At 37.0% G+C, this 14,523-nt stretch overlaps 2 non-coding genes across 2 annotated transcripts; both read right to left on the reverse strand.

Moving 5' to 3' along the window:
- Positions 1–6,269: 6,269 nt before the first annotated feature.
- LOC138829878 (U6 spliceosomal RNA) lies at positions 6,270–6,373 on the reverse strand. The gene has a single exon (XR_011372762.1). It is a non-coding gene; the product is annotated as a U6 spliceosomal RNA (small nuclear RNA).
- Positions 6,374–10,734: 4,361 nt separating this feature from the next.
- On the reverse strand, positions 10,735–10,838 carry LOC138829879 (U6 spliceosomal RNA). The gene has a single exon (XR_011372763.1). It is a non-coding gene; the product is annotated as a U6 spliceosomal RNA (small nuclear RNA).
- Positions 10,839–14,523: the final 3,685 nt, after the last annotated feature.

Raw genomic sequence — 14,523 nt, forward strand, 5'->3', positions numbered from 1 at the left:
TTTCTTGAAGATGAATGCTCTTGATTTTGTTGCTAAGCTTGTCAACCCTCTTGAAGTCTCTTGTCTTGCTGCTGGCCCTTTTTAACTGTTTACTCATTTGCTTCAACTGGGCCTTCTTTTCACTTATAAGGATTATTAACTCCATGTGGTCCTGGTAAGTTATGAAAATAGGAAGCTCCATTATTACTCCATCTTTCTTTTCTACTTTTTATTTGTTCCACTATGAGAATATGAAATCACGGCCTGGACACTGTGTTTTAGCTTTTTCTGTTAAGGCAGGTATTCTATAACTTGAGGTAAAGTTACATTTCCATGGTTTTGGAGAACTAAAGGGAGATTTTTGTCTTGATTGGATTTGAACTTCAATCTTCAGTTTGCAGACTTCTGTATAGTTAAGATTATAGGATTGAGCCGTTAGTGCCTGGCCCCCAACGCATTTATTTCTTAGCCACAAACATGGCATGCGTCTTATAGAGTTTTGTAATTGAGAAATTCTCATCATATATGAGAGTTAATGCAATTTCACAGGGAAACGTTGGAAAGTCAAGAAGTGCTCACTAAACAAATTCAAAATGTGGTTTGTTCTTACTTTCTTGATACAACAGCCCCACTGATTTCTCTCATGGATATCTTCTAATCTACTTCTAATTTACTTCTAATTCACAAGTGGATATAACTCAATTTCATTTAACTACATGAATTCTTGTTACATGTGTTACTGAACTACATTACATCTGAGGCCTAGTGACTACATGAAATCATCAATTTAATCATGAATGACCTCTGCTCTTTTGCAATAACTAGACTCCTTCAGGGTTCTGAGACACCAAGATACTTTAGGAGACACAAGCCCCTTCTCCTATCAGACTTGCCAATGCAGAAGAAGCAACTGTTCCTTTCAATCCTTATAGAAAACTTGCCTGTAACATGAGATTCTCAGCAGTGAGAAGGGTGTTCAAACTACACCTGCCTGGACACTGCTGGCTCACCTTCTGAAACTTCTCAAACCTTTCTTCAATAATGCTGTCTGCTGTATGTAGAATTGTTGTTCGTCTACACCAGCCATCCAGACATCTCCTTATTCTCTTCATTGAATAGGATCCACGAATTGAGTCTGTCTACAATCTCCTCTTTGCTTATAATCACCTACAGAGAAAAATGCATTTGGCTGTTGAAGACAGCAAACAAAATGGTGCCCTTCCCTCCTATTAATGGAGTGTGAATTTCATTCATTTTAGTCAGCATCTTTGAGGACTTATATCTGTGTTTTTCCTCTCAGAAACCTAGGGTTCAACATCATCAGACATTCTCATACATTTGCTGAAGTAACAACTCTGTGTGACCAACAACACTTTTACCCATTGCAAATCTATTACCATCAGGTCACAACAAACCTTATAAACAAGAAAGGCTGAATATATTAAGCACCCCATAAATTATTCTGCTTTATATCTTTTCAATATTTATTTTCGAATGATGATAACCTAATTTAATTCTGATGATATTTTTCCTCTGAAAATTAATCAAATTCTTACATGATTAAAGCCAAATGTCCTGCTTATTTAATTTAAAAAACTATAATTCACATCGTGTAAAACCAAATGTATATAAAACAACGTATCAGGAAGATTCAAGCCATATATATATATATATATATATATATATATATATATATATATATATATATATATGATGGAAGATTCATACATAGTAAAATAAAAGAAACTTTAAACCAATGCCCATCATTCATTTGATCCTGCACCTCTAGTGGAAGAGGGTGATTTTACCTATAAATCATGGAAATGTCATCTCAATCCAGTCTACTCTACAGAGGCTAACCCCAAAATACCCAATGCTTCATTACTTACAAACAACTCTAGCAAGTAGACTTTATTCACATAGGATTCTCCTCCCTACAATGATAAATGGATTATGCTAATAAATTTGAAAGTAAATAGTTCAAAACAGCCTGGCTGAGAGTACAAAAGGATTTTGAGGTCTTAAAAATCTTGAAATACTTCCAGTTAAAAAGGGGCCACAGAAGGTCCATTGCTAAAGTTTTAACATGAAGTTCATAAATACGAAAGCAAAGGGATTTTCTTCTTACACACAAAAACCTCAACAAGAATTTTCGAGTGAAGCAAAATTACCAAATGTAGCACCATCTACCCAGCCAAATGTGTTGAAAGGGTTTGAAAGTCTATCCCTAGAAACCCAAGTTTTGTTTCTATATCTCTGACATGTATTTATTTCAACTTTAAAACTTTAGTCTTTCATGGCTCAGAATTCCTAGTTAATCTCACAATGGCCCTACATACTGCACTACATTAACTTTTGGAGAACTTTCCTAGAACACCAAACACATTCTTTTTGTATAAAATTTGAATAGAAAACTTAAATTGACTTTTAAAAATGAAACGAGTAAATGCTCATTCTGATATAAAATATAGGTCAACACTTCAATTTAGAGGACAATGAAGTTTATATTTAGTTGAAATTTATTTACTAATTATATATATATATATATATATATATATATAAGTTGATAAATACGTGACATCCGTGACATCTCCTTTTAAAAAACTAAAAAATGTATTGTTTCTGAAGTAGTCATCACATACAATTTCTCTTCAACTGGCATTATTTTGGGGCTAATTTTCTAAATTAAAGAGTGTAAGAAATGTTTTTAAAAATATAATTAGTGCAGATTTCTAAGCAAATGTTTCATCTGGCTATGGATACATAATTTGTTGGTTTGTCTATTTATCTTTGTGGTGGCTATCAAACTAAGAATTTTAGGAAAACTAGGCAAACTGTCACTAGCCATACCTAGGATTATTTTATGTTCTATTTATTTTAATTTTTGTGCTGATCTTGGGTTTGCATGCATTGCCTGAACATTGTCCCTAAAATTTTTCTGCTCAAGGTTATGACTTTAAAACTTGGGCCACAGTTCTACATCCAACCTTTTGGTTGTTAATTAGAGATAAGACTCATAGACATTCTGTCATTAGGCCCAACTTCACACCAAGGTTCTCAGTGTCCATAATATCAAGGACTATAACCATGAGCCACTGTTAGCTACATTATGTGTTTTTTAAAGCATCTGTCAATAATAATAGAAAACTATCACCATTACTAAAGGCTTAAACCTGTAAATCTAGCAATTTCAGAGGCTGAGATTGATAAGATCATGTTTTAAAACTAGACTTGTCAGACAATTCAGAGTTTATTTGTTTAACCTGCAGGACACAGGGTTTAAATCAGGCCTAGGCACTTTATACGAGTTGCTTTTCATTAAGGCTAGTGCTCTACCTCTTGAGCCACAGTGACACTTCCAGCTTTTCCTAAGTAGATATTAGAGCGAAGTGGTAAGGAGACCTCACAGTTTGGCTCTTAACTGTCATCCAAAAACTAAGCCTTCAAAGTAGCAAATCAGAGATTCTTACCTTCAACTAAGCAGCAATGAAAATACTGAAGGTGTGATTCAAGTGGTATAGTGTCAGCCTTGCTTGGAAAAAGTTAAGGAAATTCAAGCCTCAGTATTGGCACATATGTACACAAAAGCATGCACATACATACATATAAAGGATCTTATACTCAATTCCCTGGGATTAAAAAAATAAAATATTAAATTAAATTAGGACAAAAATAAGAAATTCAAATTGCTAAAAAAAAGAAAAAACAACAACCTACCATAGCCGGGTGGTGGTGGCTCACACATAAAATCCTAACTACTCAGGAGGCTGAAATCTGAGGATCACGATTCAAAGCTAGCCCAGGAAGGAAAAGTCCATGAGACTCTTATCTCCAAGGAACCACACAGAAAACTGGAATTGGCACTGTAGCTAAAGTGGTAGAGCATTAGCCTTGAGCTGAAGAGCTTAGGGATAGCACCGAGGCCCAGAAGTCAATCCCCACGACAAATAAAAACAAACAAACAAACAAAAAACTGCCACAACTGAATTGTGACTTAGGTGCTAGATTTATTTTTTGTTGTTGTTTTAAATTTAATTTTATTTTATTTGTGAACATACTGTACAGAGGAGTTACAATTACATGGGCAGGATAATGCGTACATTTCTTACCAAGCATTGCAGCCTCCTCCTGTGTTTACCCTTCACATCCCTTCCCAGCCTCCCCCCTCCCCCCCAATCCCAATCCTTTTCCTTCCCCCCCTTCACCCCCCCCAGACCGACGTTGTAAAGCTCGTTTTGGACATGACAACTTGTACTTCTCATTGTTGCAACAGGTCCACCTGTATCCTTAAACAACTGGTTTTTACCCCATCGCTAGATTTCTTTCTTCCCATAAATGAGGTATGAGTTCAATCCCGAGTTGTTCATACCAAAGCAATCCAATAAAAGCATACTAAGAACTAACTAACAAAAAATATGTCATTCGTTGTAAAGAAAATTAAAATTTATGAAAATAATTGAAAGAGAGCTAAAAGGAGAAGCATGGCTCAATAGTGAACAGCAACTTAAGCCATACCACCATTTCCAGTTTTTAGCTATTTATTGGCAAAATGAATATCACAGACATTGCTGCTTGGGATCCCTTTGAATCTGGATCCTCAGATTTCAGCCTCCTATGTAGCTGGGATTACAGGTGTAAGACACCAGCAGTCTGAGATATGCATTTATTTTGTCATGTTATGTGGCAAATTATCACAAATTAATTTGTTTGGCCACTGAATACCAACTATTGTAGGATATAAGATTGGGCTGGTAACTTGGGTGTGGTTTGACTATAGTAGCTGCTCAGTTTCTAGCAGGGGCCACTAGCCTATAGTCTCTCACAGAATGTGGGTATCTCTTACAAGCTTATGGGATGCCTAGTAGGGTTTAGGTTCTGTGGTGGTGAGACTGTGGTTTCTGCTTTCTGGTCTCCTATCATACAGCCACTGTTGTCAGCTCCTAGGCACCCCCATACTTTCTTGAGAAACATATTCTCCTTACTGTTTGATTCATTCTGTTTGCATCACTGACTTCTAGAAAGGCCTTAATTTGCACTCACACCTTGGAAATAACTCATACCAACTCTTGTGGGAACTAATTACATTTGTAGAATCTGTTTAATTTTGTTATCTACCAGAGCATATAGTGGGGTTAGATCCTGCCCGACTGGAAGATAAAAGACTTCCCAAGGGTCTGAGTTGTTGTGTATCACCTGATACACATTAAAAGCTATTTATTGGGGCTGGGAAGGTGGCTCAGAGGTAGAGCGCTTGCCTTGCATGCATGAGGCCCTGGGTTCGATTCCTCAGCACCACATACGCAGAAAAAAAAGCCGGAAGTGGCATTGTGGCTCAAGTGGTACAGTGCTAGACTTGAGCTGAAGAGATGAGGGACAGCGCCCAGGCCAGAGTTCAGGCCCATGACCGGACCCCCCCCCCCCCAAAAAAAGCTATTTATTATCTGGGCACTGGTGGCTCATTCCTGTAATCCTAGCTATCTGGAGGATGAAATCTGAGGTTCCCAGTTCAAAGGCAGCCTGGGAATGAAAGGTTTAACTCCAATAAACCACTCAGAAAGCTGGAAGTGGTACTGTAGCTCAACTGGTATAGCAATCACTTTGAGCTGAAGAGCTGAAGGATTGCGCAGAAACCAGAGTTGAATCCTCAGAATTAAAAAAAAGAAAAACATTGGAAAAAGCTATTTATTATTCTAAGTGTCCTCAATTTCAGACACTGGTAATGTTGAATTATTGTTTGACATTAACCAATGAAGTGTGAAATTTAAGAAAATGAAAGATAGTTCCTTGGGTGGAGTGGAAAATATTTTGGCAGTTATAGGTAATGAAACACAGTTAGGAGTTAAATTGAGGATAGATTCAAGAACAATGGCCGTGGCTTCAGAGATGGGACAGAGCTAAACATGTTAGACATATGTTAAAAAGAGAACATGGGGCTTGGAATGTGGTTTAGTGGTAGAGTGCTTTCCTAGCATGCATGTAGCCCTGGGTTCAATTACTTAGTACAACATAAACAGAAAAAGCCAGAAGTTGCCCTGTGGCTCAGGTCAAAGGGTGCAAGGCTTGTGCAAAAAAGAAGCTCAGTGACAGTGCCCAGGCCCTCAGTTCATGCTCCAGGACTGCCAAAAAATAAAAAGACAGAACATGTCAATAATGAATGAGGGAGGGATCCAGAAACCAAATTCCTCACTGAATATTTTCTCTATTTCAATATCATTCCAGAGAGAAAAATGAGGCATAAAGATGGTCCAGAAAGAACATATCTTATGAAGTAATACAAGATTCTTTAAAAAAAAAATATGGAACGCTTCACATATTTGCATGTCATCCTTGTGCAGGGACCATGCTAATCTCTGTATCATTCCAATTTTAGTATATGTGCTGCCAAAGTGAGCACTACAAAATTTTTTTTTTACTGCAACTGGCCTGTAGAGACAATCCATTAGACATAATTGTGACTTGCAATAGCATAAGAGCTCATTGTAATAGCACAAGTGCTTTCTGGATATTATGTATGGGTCCTGAGCCTTGATAAAAGCCTAGGTGCTATTCCTATGTTTTTCCTCAAGAATATTACTCTATTACTTAAACCACAGCTCCATTTCTGACTTTTCTGGTGATGAAATGGAGATAAGAGTGTCATGGACTTTTCCTGGCTCACCTGGCATAACATTGGGATAACATTGGGTTAATACCTGGGATAACATTAATAATGTCAAAAATCTCAGCATTCTGAAGAGCTAGAATTATAGTTATGAGCCATTAGTACACAGAGAAATATTTCTTTTTCAGTGGAATGAATTAAGAATACAGATTCTTAAGGAAGATTCACCCTCAGTACTAAGTAAATCATCAAGAACAGTTCACGTGTATACACACACACACACACACACACACACACACACACACACACACACAAGCACACAACCAGACACACAAACCCACATAAACATCTCAGGGATCTGTATCTCTTTCCCCTAAAGAGTAGTATGGTCTAAAGGGCAAACTGTGGTGTCACAGTCATGTAATCCCAGATATTGAGAGGTAGAGGTATAGGAGCATGGGGTACTAAGGGTGACTTGGGTGAAGTTAGCACAAGATCCTATATGAAAAGCAAACTGAGAAAGGAAGAAAAAGAGTTGGGTGCATGTAGGCACAAGTGGCAAGTTATGTGCCTAGTAAGTTTAAGGCCCTCAGTTTAATCCTCAGTTCCATGAAAAAGACAAAAGGAATAAAATCTCAGTCCATTTTGTCATTGTTTAAAATCAATTAACCTGTATACTTCATGAGGAATATAAGGTCTATTTCAAGCCTAATAGTAGTAGCTGGAAAGTCTATATAGCATGGTAGCACATGGGACAAGGCCCCGTAGGTGCATCATATCACAGAGGATCTCAGCATTATGGCATGTGCTAGAATGACAGGGATTAAGGGTCATAGGTTGCTTTTAACAACTGATAACAGTGATAACGTTAGTCCCTTGAGAGTTGATGAGATAACATTTATCCATTTATGACTGAAACATCTTTTAAGGTTTCTACCTCCTGACACTGCTACATTGAATAGTTAAACTTCAGTATGAGCTTTGATGGTGACAGACCATTAACAGGCTTCTGACCGAGGCAGGTGAGACCATTGGAAGCCAAGGATGTTAATACAACTAGGCACCTTGGACAACTGCTTCGATCTCATTGATTCTGATATTTACTGTATTTGGGGCCATCTCACAGCCAAGATCCATCAAGTCCATGTCTGTTCCATGTGCCAGTGTCAGTTATGCTGAGTGTTACATAAACCACTAGACAATAGGGAGAAATAGGATGGGGATAGACACAAAAATGTAAGTTTGGCATTCTTCTTGGCCCTTAAATAACATTAAAAGATTTATGTAGGTAAGTCATGAGAAAGCTCTATGTCGTTATAAAATACATAGAGCCATATAATAACTACTCTACCACCCTGAAAGATACCTTGTAGAACAGCCTGTTTACACATAATACAGACACTCCTATGAACACAAAAGATGGAAAAAACAAACAAGTTTCGGTTTACAAAAGTAATTGTCAACCTCAGAGTCAAAGCAGACACCCTGAAAACAGTAATGGAAAGAATAGGAGAAACACTAGGTCTCCTTGGCACAAGTCAAAATTTCCTTAATAGAGACCCAGAAACACAACAAATCAAAGTTACACAAATGGGATTTCATGAAAGTGCAGAGCTTGTGCATGGCAAAGGACATAACTAGCAAAATCCATAGAAAGCCCACCGATTAGGAGAAGATTAGCCATACAACAGACAAGGATCTCATATCTAAAATGTGCTTGGAACTCACAAAAATAAAACCTCCAACAAGAAATCCTCAAAGAAACAACTGCGCAATAAATAAGTGGGCTAAAGTTTTAAAGAGAAACTTCTCTGAAGAGGAAAGGAGATGGCAAATAGACACATGAAGAAATGCTCAACATTTCTAGCCATAAAAGAAAAGCAAATCACCAAAATTACTCAAGCTGATTTAAAATTTGGCAAAGGAGCAGGGTATAAAAATAACCCTCAAAAATCAATGGCTTTTCTGTATGCCAACAATGAGAAAAGCGTGGTTGAAATCAGGAAAGCAACTCCATTCATAACAGCCCACCCAAAAAATACCTAGGAATTAATTTAACCAAAGAAGGGAAGGACCTCTATAATGTAAACTTTAAAAACATGAAAAGGGAAATCAAAACAGAACTTACAAAGTGGTAAAACCTCCCATGCTCCTGGATTGGAAAGATCAACATCGTGAAAATGGCAATATTTTCCAAGGGTTTCTACCAATTTAATGCAATACCTATCAATATTCCAACCCCTTTCTTCAAAGAATTAAAGAGGCTATCCAAAAATTCATATAGAACAGTAAAAAAACCCAGAATAGAAAAAAAATCCTTAACATAAAGAACAGTGATGAAGGAATATCAATACCAAATTTCAAACTCCACTAAAAAGCCATCGTAATTAAAACAGCTTGGTACTGGCACAAGAACGGACATCAGGAACAATGGAATAGAATTGAAAAGGCAGAAAAGAACCTACAGATATATAGCTACCTAATCTTCGATAATGGAGCTAAAAAAAATAGAATGGAAGAAAGCCTCTTAAGTAAATTGTGCTGGCAAAATTGGTTAATCACTTGTAGAAAACTTAAGCTAGATCCTTATATATCAATCTGCACCAGAATCAGCTCCAAATGGATCAAAGACTTCTGAGTCAAAGCAGACACTCTGATGAAATAGGATGGAATAGGAGAAACCCTAGGTCTCCTTGGCACAGGCCGAATTTTTTTTTAATGGAGACCCAGAAACACAACAAATCAAAGAAAGTTTGGACAAATGGGATTGCATGAAATTGCAGAGCTTCTACATGGCAAAGGACATAGTTAACAAGATCAATAGAAAGCCTATGGATTGGGAAAAGATCTTCACTAGCCATTAAACAGAAAAGAGTCTCATATCTAAAATATACCTGCAACTCAAAAAATTATATCTCCCAACAACAAATCCTCAAAGAAACCACTTCTCACTAAATAAGTGGGCTAAAGACTCAAAAAGAAACTTCTCTGAAGAGAAAAGAAGGATGGCCAATAGACACATGAAGAAATGCTCAACCTCCCTAGCCATAAAAGAAATGCAAATAAAAAGAGCAGAAGTACCATCTCACCACAGTTAGAATGGCTATAATCAAGAACTCTAATAACAACAGATTCTGGAGGGGATGTGGATAGAAGAAAACCTTACTGTATTGTTGTGGGAGTGTAAACGTGTTCAACCACTTTGGAAAGTTTATGGAGGTTCCTCAAAATACTCCACATAGAGCTTCCCTATGACCCAGAACTAGCACTTTTGGGCATTTACCCAAATGTTAACAAACAAGATCATACTAATGCTACCAGCACGACTATGTTTATTGCAGCATTATTTACCATAACTAAGATATGGAACCAACACAGATACCCCTCATATGATGAATGGATCAAGAAAATGTGGTATATATACACAATTCCATGCCTCCATAGAATTTCTTTGTCCAATTTGTTAGGAAATGGAAAGACTTGGAACAAATTATATTAAGTGAAATAAGCCATACCCAAAGAAACATAGATCCCATGGTTTCCCTTATTTGCAATAACTAGTATATGTCTGAGAAAAACAGAAATTTTTAGACAAGTTGATGTTAGGCGAAATGAACCCCAAGATAATTTTTTCTTTCTTGTGATTGTTTCCAACATATTTATAAATTGATTTCTTTGTTGCTTTCTTTGTACCTCCCCCATGGTATAACTCCTGTTTTCACTGCATTTGATTCTGGTACCCTGCATCTTGTATATACATTTTTCTAATTTGGAGAAGGTAAGGGAAAACATAAAATGCTTAAATAAGGATACGGGTTGACCCATTGTAAAAATGCAATGTACAAGACCCTACGTTGAAAACAAACATTAGAACTTCGGAGGTGGGGAGAATACTCGTGGAGGTGGGAGAGAAGGAATGGTAGGGGAAAAACAAAGGAGGAGGCAACAATGCTTGATAGGAAATATACTTGATAGGAAATTACCTTACTCATTTAATTGTAGCCCCTCTGCACAGTATTTTTTATAATAAAAGACATACAAAAATTAATTCAATGTATGATTATGGGCCAGTACTAGGATTTGAATTTATGGGCCTTCCACTTACTTTCACACTTCAAACTGGGATCTCTATCTGTCTTTATTTATTTATTTTTTAAAATCAGGAATGCTTCACAAATATGAGAGTCATTCTTGCACAAGGGCCATGCTAATCTCTGTATTGTTCCAATTTTTGTATATGTGCTGCCAAAGTGAGCAATGTTTAATTTTTTGTTGATCTTTTTTTCAAGGATAAATCTAATAACACTGTCCCCTAATTTTGTATAAAATAAGTTTTGGACATATATTTAATATGTAATATATTTGTGTGATATATACGTATATACATACTATTTATCTGCAGGAGTTGGGCACACTGAAACAATTGAAGGCAATGATTTAATTTCACTGCTGTCATTCTATTTTAAGACTTTTTTTAAATCAAAACATTTATGACCATGATTTCATCGAATGTCCTGTCCAATATTGATTTGTGTGTATCAGGCAGGCTGTAGCTCATCTCACACAAGAGTGCAAGAATAATAGGGTTTAACTCATTACAAGTGGCTCATCAGGACATAGGAAATATCCCTCAATTTGGTTGAGCTGATCTCCATTGTTTGTTGTATACTATGCCTCTGCTTTGGCTATGCAGTTTACCATTTCAAGATGATATTTTGTTCTTTTGGAGACAGATGAATGGAGAAATGTATGTGGCCTCCAAGACAATTACCTGTATAAGGTTAAAATTCATACTTTCAAATGGGATATTTGCCATCCCTGTAGAATATAAATGAGGACTCCCACGCACCAGCTATCTACTTTGCAGCCATTGTAATATTCATGGAAGCAATATTTTATAGGGACAAAATTAAGGTACCAAATATGTCCTTCAGCAACTACCCTACGGAAATCCTTATGCTCATGCCAAAGTCATTGAACTTCACATTGCCTTTGTCATCCAACACGATGTTATTGGGTTTAATGTTTCAGTTATTTTCAGTTTCATTAAAGTAGTGCACAGTCCTCAAAATCTGTTTGAATAAACTCCTGACTTCATTCTTGAAAAGGCAGTATGATTTTCACATTTGTCTAAGGAGGTCTCTGGATGGCCAGTTCCACTACCAAATATTTGTGCTCATCCATTTCCCTCACCTGGTATGACCTGATCATGTTTGGGTGATGGAAAATCTTAATAATGTCCATCTCATTTAAAAATTTTTTGTGGGTCCTGGGGCTTGAACTCTAGGGCCTAGGCATTGTCACTGAACTCTTCAGGTTATGTCTACTGCTCTACCACTTGAGCCACAGCACCACTTCCAGCTCTTTCTGTTTATGTGGTGTTGAGGAATCAAACCCAGGGCCTCATTTATGTAAGGCAAACATATACCACTGAGCCACCTTCCCGGCCTGTCCATCTCATTTTTGATTTAACAATTGTTGAACTCTCATCTTCAGGATTATTTTCACTACAACCTTATTGACTACGAGGTGTTGCTAGGCCAACTTTCCATATCCATAGCTTCCATAGTCAATGATTTCCTCCTTCATGCTATATTGTTTAGGGAAAATCTCCTGCCATAGCTAATGATCACCTTCAAACTATCTTGTTCATTGAAAATCTCCTTCTCTGAAGAGCTTGAGGATAATACACTATGTTCTTCCATCTTTCTGCTAAGATGGCAAGGAGTAAATCTACCTAAACTTAGCTAAGAAAATAAAAACCCCAGAGCAATAACCTAAAGGAAACTGTCAATGTAGCACTCAGTCCTGCAGGTCACCAGGAACTCTCAGCAATGTAATGGACTGCAGAGACCACTCACAATATTTGCAATGGACCAATCACAGCTTGGAATGAACCCACTGGATCTTCTGGTCTTGAGCCTGGAGGACTGTTGCCAAGGTTTCCACAAGGATGTGAGGTGCACAGAATGATGCCACTGGTGCTGCCTTGGCAGTGTTGCAGGAACATAAAGTGTATCAGAAAGTGCATTCTGTCCTTGTTGGCTTCAAGATCCTACGGTTGCTCCCAAGGATTTTGTCCTTGAGTAGTATCCATGTCCTTATGTCTGCTCCTGCCAGAACAGTGGCCATGTGCAGGAGCATACATCAACCAGTGGCTTCCATTCACTATATGTGCAAGTCTTGGAACTTGCTCCAACAATCTAAAAACAAAGTGGAATCCTATGTATTCCTAGATGCAGGGGACACATAACGAAGAGTTCAATTGGAAACTTTCACTAAAGTAGAACCAGATTTTTTTTTATCTTGACAATAAAGAGAAAATTCAAAGAAGTTGTTAAAGTATAAGAGGTGTCCCTCTTTGTTGAATTAGAACCTTCTTGCACAACTGCTTAAAATAATATTAAAGTCCTTATTTGTTATGGACGTGATTTAGTGTTTTGGTACCATATAATAAATAATTTCTGATTTTTAAAAAGTTGTAATATCAGTATGCACTTTGGTGTGTTTTTAATGGAATCCAAGATGGGCCCCATAGCTCTTGAGTAGATCTAAAACAATATCACATTCAACAATAGCATGTGGTTGAAAGAAGGCAGGAAGTACCAGCCTACTGTAAAGTGACTATTGCCAGGATGAATCTTCTGTAGAAATACTGTTTTTTTTTCCTTTTCAGTATTTACTAATAAAATACATCCATGTATTATTATAAATTATGTTCTCTATTCAGCTCAGTGAATTTTGACAACTATTTAATTATGTAATACTAAGAGTCCCCTAATAAAGTCAAAAAATGGGCACTTTTGTCATTTACATTAAAATGCAAAGAAAATAAGTCCCAGTAAGTTTTATACTTAGGTGGATAATGGAAAACAGCTGTTTTCTCACTCAGAAATTGAATCCAATAGGGTATTTCATGGCATCCATAATCTGAAAAGCTGCTCTAACTTTTGCCTTTTAAAGACCTCATCAGTTAACTCAAGATATTCAATGTCTTCTTCTTTAAATGTAGAATGACTGATGTCAAAAGGATAGTGGTATCGCTTCAGAATCATCTGATACTGTATCAAAATGCCCTATGCCATACATCTCCATGAAGTGGGTTATTAACATCTATAGGAGTGAGAAAAAATAGAGCATCAACATTTCTCATGATAGTTTCCTCTGAGATAATTTACATCAGAATCCTTGAAATCCATAAGGCAATGTGTTGATAAGTTCAAAGTGAAGAACAAGGCCTGGAGTAGGGAACTTAGATGGTAGAACCCCTAACTAAACAATTGGAGGTCCTCCGCTTGAACTCTCCTACTGCCAAATCCATGAGTCTTCCTGTAGAGAAAGAGGTATAGCTGTTTATTTCAATTCCATTGTGATGCTATAACAAAACTCCTTAAGACAAGGTCCCAATAGCTTAGAGAAACTTATGGGTACTCAACAGAAATTCTGAAGGACATTATCTAGAACCAAGAAAATTCAATATGCTGAGAGGTCAGCTTCACCAGGCCTTTAATGTGTTCCCTTGTTGCTGCATTCTCACATGGTCGAAAGGCTAGAAACTTATTTAAAAGAAAATAACAGAGCTGAGAGACTTCTTCCCACCATCCAGATGAAGTTTAATTTGTATCAGATTATTATTTCTTCTGTCATGTCCCTCCTCCTCGTTTTTTGTTGTGCTTTTTTTTTTAGCTGACTAGCCTTGAACACTTGAACCACGAAAGAACGGATGATTGGATTCCAAGTATGTACCCCCAAAATCATCTGTTGCTACTTCTTCTTTGGAAGTAAACCACTTACTTGCCCCAACCCCTGTGCTTTATTTTCCTTCATGTATCATTTTTTAAAGTTTTTGGTCTATTTTGTATTTTGCAGGTGATTTAACAAGGACCCTTCACAAATAGTAGGTGAATACTCGACCACTAAGTTTCATATTCCCTGCATAGATT

Source organism: Dipodomys merriami, unplaced genomic scaffold (genome assembly GCF_024711535.1).
Source record: "Dipodomys merriami isolate MVZ:Mamm:240054 unplaced genomic scaffold, mDipMer1.0.p SCAF_1777, whole genome shotgun sequence".
NCBI lineage: Eukaryota > Metazoa > Chordata > Mammalia > Rodentia > Heteromyidae > Dipodomys > Dipodomys merriami.